This window comes from Bison bison, unplaced genomic scaffold, assembly GCF_000754665.1.
Source record: "Bison bison bison isolate TAMUID 2011002044 unplaced genomic scaffold, Bison_UMD1.0 scf7180017864492, whole genome shotgun sequence".
NCBI classification, from domain to species: Eukaryota; Metazoa; Chordata; class Mammalia; order Artiodactyla; family Bovidae; genus Bison; species Bison bison.
Genome location: NW_011495051.1, coordinates 7,605,166 through 7,613,034, shown reverse-complemented (window position 1 = coordinate 7,613,034; position 7,869 = coordinate 7,605,166).

Genomic DNA, 7,869 nt, shown 5'->3' with positions numbered 1-7,869 from the left:
AAATTAGAAATAGAACTACCATATGATCCAGCAATTCCACTTCTGGGTATTTACAGAAAGAAAAGGAAAAACAGACATATATGCCCTTATGTTTAAGGTAACATTATTTAAAATAGCCAAGATATGGAAGCAACCTAAATGCTCATCCGTAGAAGAATAGATAAAGATGATATGCCATATATTACATTTTATATATATATATGAATATTAGCCATTACAAAAGGAAATCTTGTCATTTGCAACAACATGGATGGGCCTCGAAGGTATTATGCTAAGTGAAATGTCAGGAAAGAGGCAAATATAAGACCTCACTTAAATGTAGAATCTTTAAAAATATTAAAGAAAAGAATATCTAGCTCGTTGGTACAGAGAACAGGTTAGTGGCTGCCGGGGCAGGGGGTTGGGGGTTGCACAAACCTGAGAGAAGTGGGCTAAACGGTACAATCTTCATGTTATAAAAGCAGTCATGGGGGCTTCCCTGGCCCGTGGTTCAGAGTCCACCTGCAATGCAGGAAACACAGGAGATTTGGATTCCATCCCTGGGTCTGGAAGATCCCCTGGAGGAGGATATGGAAACCCACTCCAGTATTCTTGCCTGAAAAGTCCCAAGGACAGAGGAGTCTGGCGGGAATTGTCCAAAGGGTCACAAAGAGTCAGACGTGACTGAGTGACTAATCACATATTGGGAAGATTCCACGTGACCCAGGGCAATTCAGCTCATACACCACAGCTATTGACCCCACATGCAGCACCTATAAAGCCCACCCTAGGGCCAGTTCTTCACAAGAGAAACCAACCCAATGAGAAGCCTGTGCTCTGCAATTAGAGTAACCCGTGCTTGCTACAAATAAAGAAAAGCCTTTGCAGCAGCAAGGACTCAGCACAGCTAAAAATAAAAAAACAATTTTTTAAAGCTGTCATGGGAATGTAACGTACAGCATGGTGACTAATAATAAAGAAGTATTTGAATTCCAGCTTTTACACTCAGGGGATCTGGGACTCACCTGAGGTAGGTGAAGTGCCTTCTCCACCCTTCAGATTCTTTCTCTGTAAACAGGAGCCAACCTACCTGAGGTTGTTAGCAACATCAGAAAGCACTCGATACCTAGTAGGCCATTACTGTGCACAGTGGGGCCCAGTGTGGAGGAGGGAGGCTTGGAACCCACCCTCTGTCTGCCCAGGCCAGGAAGAGACCACAGCTTCCAGTCTCACCTGCAGCCCCACACACAGGGCTGCCCGGGGAGGTGCCTGGTTAGTGGAGGCCCACGGAGCCTGGGCTTCCCTGGTGGCTCAGAAGGTAAAGAATCTTCCTGCAATGCAGGAGACTCAGGTCCATTGCTGGGCTGGAAAGATCCCCTGGAGGAGGGCATGGCAACCCACTAGTATTCTTGTCTGGAGAATCTCATGGACAGAGGAGCCTGGCCGGCTACAGTCTTCAGGATCACAAAGAGTTGGACACGACTGAAGTGACTTGGCATGTACAGAGCCTGGAGCCTGTGTGTGCTTGTCTCTAGGAGCCAAAGAAACACTTGACTGATACAGGAACATTTTCCAGTCCTCTCTTTTAAGATTTATTTATTAATTTTTTAAAAAGTATTTTAAATTTTATTTAGCTGCACTGGGTCTTGGTTGCGGCCTTTGAACTCTTAGTTGTGGCTTTTGGGATCTAGTTCCCTGACCAGGGATAGAACCCAGGAAATCCGCACTGGGAGCTGGGAGTTCCAGCCCGTGGACCACTAGCTGTGTGTGTGCTCAGTCGTGTCTGACTGTTTGCCACCACATGGTCTGTAGCCCACCAGGCTCCTCTGTCCATGGAATTTTCCAGGCAGGAATACTGGAGTGGGTTGCCATTTCCTCCTCCAGGAGATCTTGCCAACCCAGGGATTGAACTTGTGTCTCTTAGGTCTCCTGCATTGGCAGGGGGATTCTTTACCACTGTGCCACTTGGGAAGCCCATAGACCACAAGGGAAGTCTCTTAAAAATTTTTTCTGGATGTGGGCCCTTGTAAAAGTATTGAATTTGTTACATTTGCTTCTGTTTTATATTTTGTTTTTTCCTCTGGAGAGGCATGTGGAATCTTAGCTCCTCTACTACGCGAGCACAAGGTGGCGCTGGTGAGCCGTAGGCGGCGGATCCACTGTGCCTCGCGTGGGCCACCTCCTCAAGGCTCCAGGTCCCAGGTCCTGTCTTCTGGGGTCCCACAAGTGCTCTGGCTGCCCACAAGTGCAGGCCCTCGCGTGGTCGTGGTGATAGGATCTCCCACACACCAGATCCCCAAGAATCCCTCCAAAAAGCTTGGACATCTGGTGGCCATCACGCACACCAGGAGAACCTGGGGTTCAGAATGTCACTGCCCACTGTCCCCACAAGGGCATCCCTTCTTTAAGCACCAAAAACTGGGGACACCCCAGCTAGGGGCCTTTTCTTTCTCATCTCTGCCCTGGCTCCCACACCTCCTTCGGGTCTTTTCTTGTGATAAGTTTCTGCTTCCTGGAGCCCTGGCCCCCACCTGTCTACCTCCTCACCTGCCTCACGTTCTCCAAAGATCTTCTGACAATGGGACCTCACGGGTTTCCCTTTATTTTCTTTACGTGGATTTTTTTTCTTTGGAGCTAGCCCAAGTCTACCAGGGCAGCGGTTCTTTCTGTCTGACCGTCACCCTGTGCCTGGAATAACCCCTGGCACCAGTAGGTGCTCAGTGAACACTTTCCAAATGCACCAACATGCCCAGAGGTGAGAGCAGGGGGCGCCTGGAGCCGGTTGTTGGCTGTCAGTCCTGTCCAGACACACTGCTGTGCCTGCCACTGTGGCAAGACCTGTTCTCCAGAGGGTGCTGATAACCTTGGGCCCACCATGCCTCCAGTTTCAGTTCTTTGCCTCCCCAGCAGCTTCTAATTCAGGTGCATGCTTGGGGAAATGTTCTCAACTGTCAGCCCTGCCTTTGGGGAGCTGGCTCCTCTCATTACGTGTAGCTAGAGGTAGGAGCCCCCTCACACCTCTGGGCTGGAGGTGCTGCAGGTGAGCGGCTGGGTCACCATTCATTTTTTCCCCTCATTTTGTTAAAAAGTATTTTGTTGAGTTCTGCCCCTAGGCCACGGAAGTGGAGCCCAGAACCAAGGTCACTTCCAAAACTAACTGAGCCCCTTTGTAACCCTTGCCGGAAGCCCCCCCTATCATCACTAACAAGCTTTCTGACTCCCAGTTAGACAAAGATGCCCACTCTAGTAAGCACCCCACAGCGCCCCAGCCAATCACCCTATGCCAGCCTTCCATAGCAATTTTGTCTCAAGGCTATAAAAGTTGGCTGTTTATGCACGAGAACTATCGACTCTCCCTGCTCGGTCAGGAGTTTGGCCTGCTGCGGCCTCTTCAGCTCTGCTCTTGGTTCTTAATAAACACCCTCCCTTCTGAAATGCTCTGTGTCTGGAAACTTTTCCAGCCCACGCTCAGACTGCCTCAACGTATGTATTTATTTGGCTGCGTTGAGTCTCAGCTGTGGCATGTTGCGTCTTCATTGCATTATGTTGGATCTTTCCTCGCAGTTTATCGGCTCAGTAGTTGTGGCGTGGGGCTTAGTTTCTCCATAGCAAACCCCTGTCCCCTGCGTTGCAAGGCAGATTCTTAACCACTAGACCACCAGGGAAGTCCCTGGGCCACCGTTCTTGCTGCTATGCCTGGTTCAGAAGACAAGCCTGGCCCGGGCAGCCTGGCCCCAGGAGCTCAGTGGGCGTGCGAGTGGGGTCAGTGGGACAGGAAACCACAGTAGTGCCTGGTGTTGGGGTCCCTTGAGGAGTGATGACGGAGGATAAGCTCGTGGCGGTGGGCGCCATGGTATGAGGAAGAGTGCCCTGACCATCCAGCTCATCGAGAACCACCCCGTGGAGGACAACTCCACCATGGAGGTGAGCCGACTCTGGTCCACAGCCTGGCTCCTGACAGGGGCTTGTCCTCCACCTGCTCTGCAGGAGGGGTCCCATTGTCCTAGGTCCTGGGGGCACAAGAGGAGCGAGGGAGGGTCCCCTCCCAGGAAGGTTGGCTGTCTCTAAGTTCCTACTGGAAGCAAGTGGTCACTGATGGGGAGACCTAGCTACAGGACACAGCAGGCCAGGAAAGTCAGCGTCATGGAGACCAGTACATGAGCACCAGCGAGGGCTTTCCTCTGGGTGTTTGCATCAACAATACCGAGTCCTTCAAGGGCATCCACCAGCCCTGGTGAGCTGACCACTGACCCTCAGGGGCTTCCTGTCCTCTCTCTGTGACCCCAAGTGCAGCCCAGCCCGCAGCCTGCCCACTGGATCACGACTTCCCCCTTGTAGGGAGCAGATCAAGTGGGTGAAGGACTCAGATGGCATACCTGTGGTGCTGGTGGGAACGAGTGTGACCTGGTCATGGTACCGTCGAGTCTCAGCAGGCCAGAACCTCACCCAAAACTGCAGCGTCCCCTGCAGTGATGTGTTGGCCCAGATGCACCAGGTGGAAGCCCCCCTCCCTGCCCCCCATCCAGCCAGGGCCCTGTGCCACCCCCACTGCCTGGGAGCAGCACTCACTGCCCCTTCTCCCTCCATCCAGGGCAGCTGCTCGACCTCTGGCTCCAGCTAAGGGACCCCCTGGAACCCACTTCGATTCCCCTGACCCAGCAGCCCCTCAAGCTGTGAGTCTCCCCGGGAGGCAGGGGCAGCGAGAGAGTCCAGGACCCGGGTCTGGGCCGACACAGCTCCCAGGGTGGAGGTCCCCAGAGAGAGCTGCCCTGAGCCAAGTGGGAGCATGGCCCTGGCCCATGTGCCCCCAGAGCGCCCCAAGGTCCCAGTCAGCCCTGACCCCTCAGTGGGCAGTGGGAGGGCTGCTGAGGACACGTATTCCAGTAGGGTGCCCTGGAGCCCAAGACAAGCAGGACCCAGGTCCCCATTTGTGGGGTGAACGGGGAAGTGCCGGGGTCCAGCCCCGGTGGATCCAGGGAATTCGAAGTGGGGACGGCGTCGGCGAGGATCAGGAAACAATTGCTTAATTAAACGTTAATTAAGGATATAAAGAGTAATAGAATAAGGATAGCTCAGTGAGGAAATCAGTGGAGAAAAGAGGCTGAAATAAGGATAGCTCAGTGAGGAAATTCAGTGGAGAAAAGAGGCTGAAAAATTCAGCCGGAAGGTAAGAGAAAGAACGACATGGGGAGACCAAGTTTCGGTGAACAAGGCCCGCACTTTATTTTCCAAAGTAGTTTTTATACTTTAAGTTATGCATAGAGGATAATGGGGGAAGGGGTAGAGTCATGCAGTAAGCCAGGCTTTCTTCCTGCAAACTTATCATATGCAAAAGTTTAGGTGATTTGCATCATCTTCTGGCCCGGAGGCCTGTTAACATTTTAAGAAACTTATTTTTCTCTATAGGTGATTATTCTAAAGTCAGGCAGCACCCTCCAAAAGCATTAGATTAAGTTGCATTCCTACAGAGCAAAGGAGTGGTGGGCTATAACAAGAAAAAGAATTAACTCAAGGGTCCCAGGTTACAAACATTAAAGCTACTACTTACACCAATTATATTAATCAATACACTGCCGGGGACACAGCAGGTAAGGGATATGGAGACTTAGCAGCAAACATTGGCCTAACAAGTGAAAAACCCTTCACCAATACAATTTCTAATCAATCTTTTAACTGCTCAAAGGAATCTGTATTTAGACAGTTTAGAACATCTCATGCCTCTCACAGTTGGGAGGCTCTGAGCAATCACATGTGGCTGGAAAAACCTATTCAGGCAGGCTAGAGGACTTCCAAAGGAGTTTGTAGGTTGAAACACTATCACACTCAGGAACTTTATTAACTGGAGCTGTAAGTTAACTCTTTTTTCAGAGAGAGGTAGTGGGGGACAGCCCCCTGTAAAGTCAGAGGTGTAGGTGAGAGCAGAAAGTAGGCAGACTCTGGTTTTGGGGGTAGATGCTCGAGAATTTCCAGGGGGACTCCTGAGGCTTCATCCCACCTTTGAGTATGCCAAGCCTCCTTCCTCATGACCTTTGCCACAGGCGGAACTCGCTCCTGGCAGGGAAGGGTCTGGGATTCTGCTCGAGGCAGAGGCAGTGTTCCCCTTGAGCCGGTGCCCTCTTCCTTCCACTGGTGAGTGAGATCCGGCAGCACGCCCACCCAAGGAGGGGGCCCTAGGCTGCCTGAGCTCAGGTGCTGCTCCCCTGACAGGTGTGGAGGGGCACGGAGGTGTCCAGTGTGATGTGGGAAAGGGTGTGCGAGATGGGTGTGGGGAGGAGGAGGCAGGGAAGAAAGGAAGTGCCACTGGAGCCTGGCCAGCCCAGGTTGGTGGACAGAGTGACTGAACTGATGCTCCCTGCCCGCCAGCTGTTGCTCTCCTGGAGCCCAGTCCTGGCCCACCGGACACAGGCTGAGTCACAATCATCCGATGGTCTTGATCCTGGGGTTTGGTTGAAGCTCGGAGTCTGTAGTGCCTGTGGCCTCCCACCAGGCAGCTGGGAACCTCAGTTTTGTCCAGCTGGTGCTCCCTTTGCCTCTGGGGGCCCTGAGGGCATCCTTCGGAGACGTCTAGGTGCTACAAGAACCAGCCAGTCTAGCACTTAAAGCACGAAAATGTATTAACCTTTAACCAGCAAGGGGGGAAACTGAAACCAAAGTCTGTCCATCCCTGGAGGGAGACCTTCATAGCGAATGGCTGGGCGGCAGGGAACCCAGTTGGGTCCCGGGTGGGTTGCATTTGCTGAGATTTAGGGGCCCCAAAAGGCAGTCACTGACTTGGACAGTGTGTTGTGTCAGCCCAAACAGCAGCACCCTCTGCTCTGGCCCCACCTTCTTATGCGTGTGAGGTCCTGGAGGTGGCCTGTGGTTCCCAGAGGCTCCTCAGGTCACTGAAGGGACCTTGTGGGGCACTCTCAGGCTGCAGGAGACCACATACAGCTCCTAGAGGGCTCGCCTTGCCTTGAGCCAGCGTTCCTGACTGGCCGGGGCAGCCCCTTTAGTCACAGTCCAGGCTGAGGGGTGATCACACAGCATCTGCTCTCCTGGAGCCCAAATTCAGGCCCTTTGGAGTCAGGGACTTGTGCTATATGGGGGTGGGGGTAAAGTCCATCCTCCTTGAGCTCAGCGTAAAAAAGCAGGGCATGTTGCTGGCTTCTGGGGACCTCAGGGTCCCCGGGAGCCTTGGGGTCCCTGTGCTCACAGTCACCTCATCCTCTGGAGGCCCCTGAACGTCCAGGCTCCCTATGGACACAGAGCTCAGGGGGTCATGCGGACGTGTGGGGCCTTGGCGCAGCTCTTGGGGTGCTGTCCTGGCTCCACCATGGCGGTGCTGGTCACTCATGGGAGGGATGCTGGCTGCAGCTGCCTCAGGGCAGGAGGGGTGTCCTGGGCCCAGTGGCGCCATCTTCAGCAGGCTGGGTGGAGCTGGTTGCCGGGGCCTCAGTGGGGTCACGGAGTCAGGCCTGTCGCGTGGCCCTGGGGGTGGCCCAGGCAGGGACTGAAGGGGAAGGGACCCAGCATTCCAGCTCAAAGCCGAGGTCTGGGGGCCACCTGCCTGTGGCCTCACAGATCACTGGGAAGTTTGGGAGGGAATTGTATCGCTGTGGTCTGCACAAGGTGGGCCCTTGGGGCCAGGCATGGCAGAGCCGGCCCAGCTTTGAGAACAGCCCTCTAGGCCACCAACCTCTGGGCTCTGTGGTGACCGCCCAGAAGAGCGAATGGCCGGGAGTGAGGGGAAAGCCCGGGGCTCACCCACCCACTACTGCCTGACGAGGGGGACTCGATGGGGAGACCAGGGCTGAGCCCCCCTGGCCAGGGCAGGTCATACGTCATCCTGGGTAGCTCAGCCATGGAGGCCGGCAGCTGCATGCGCACTGCGCCGTCCGCCGGGGCCCT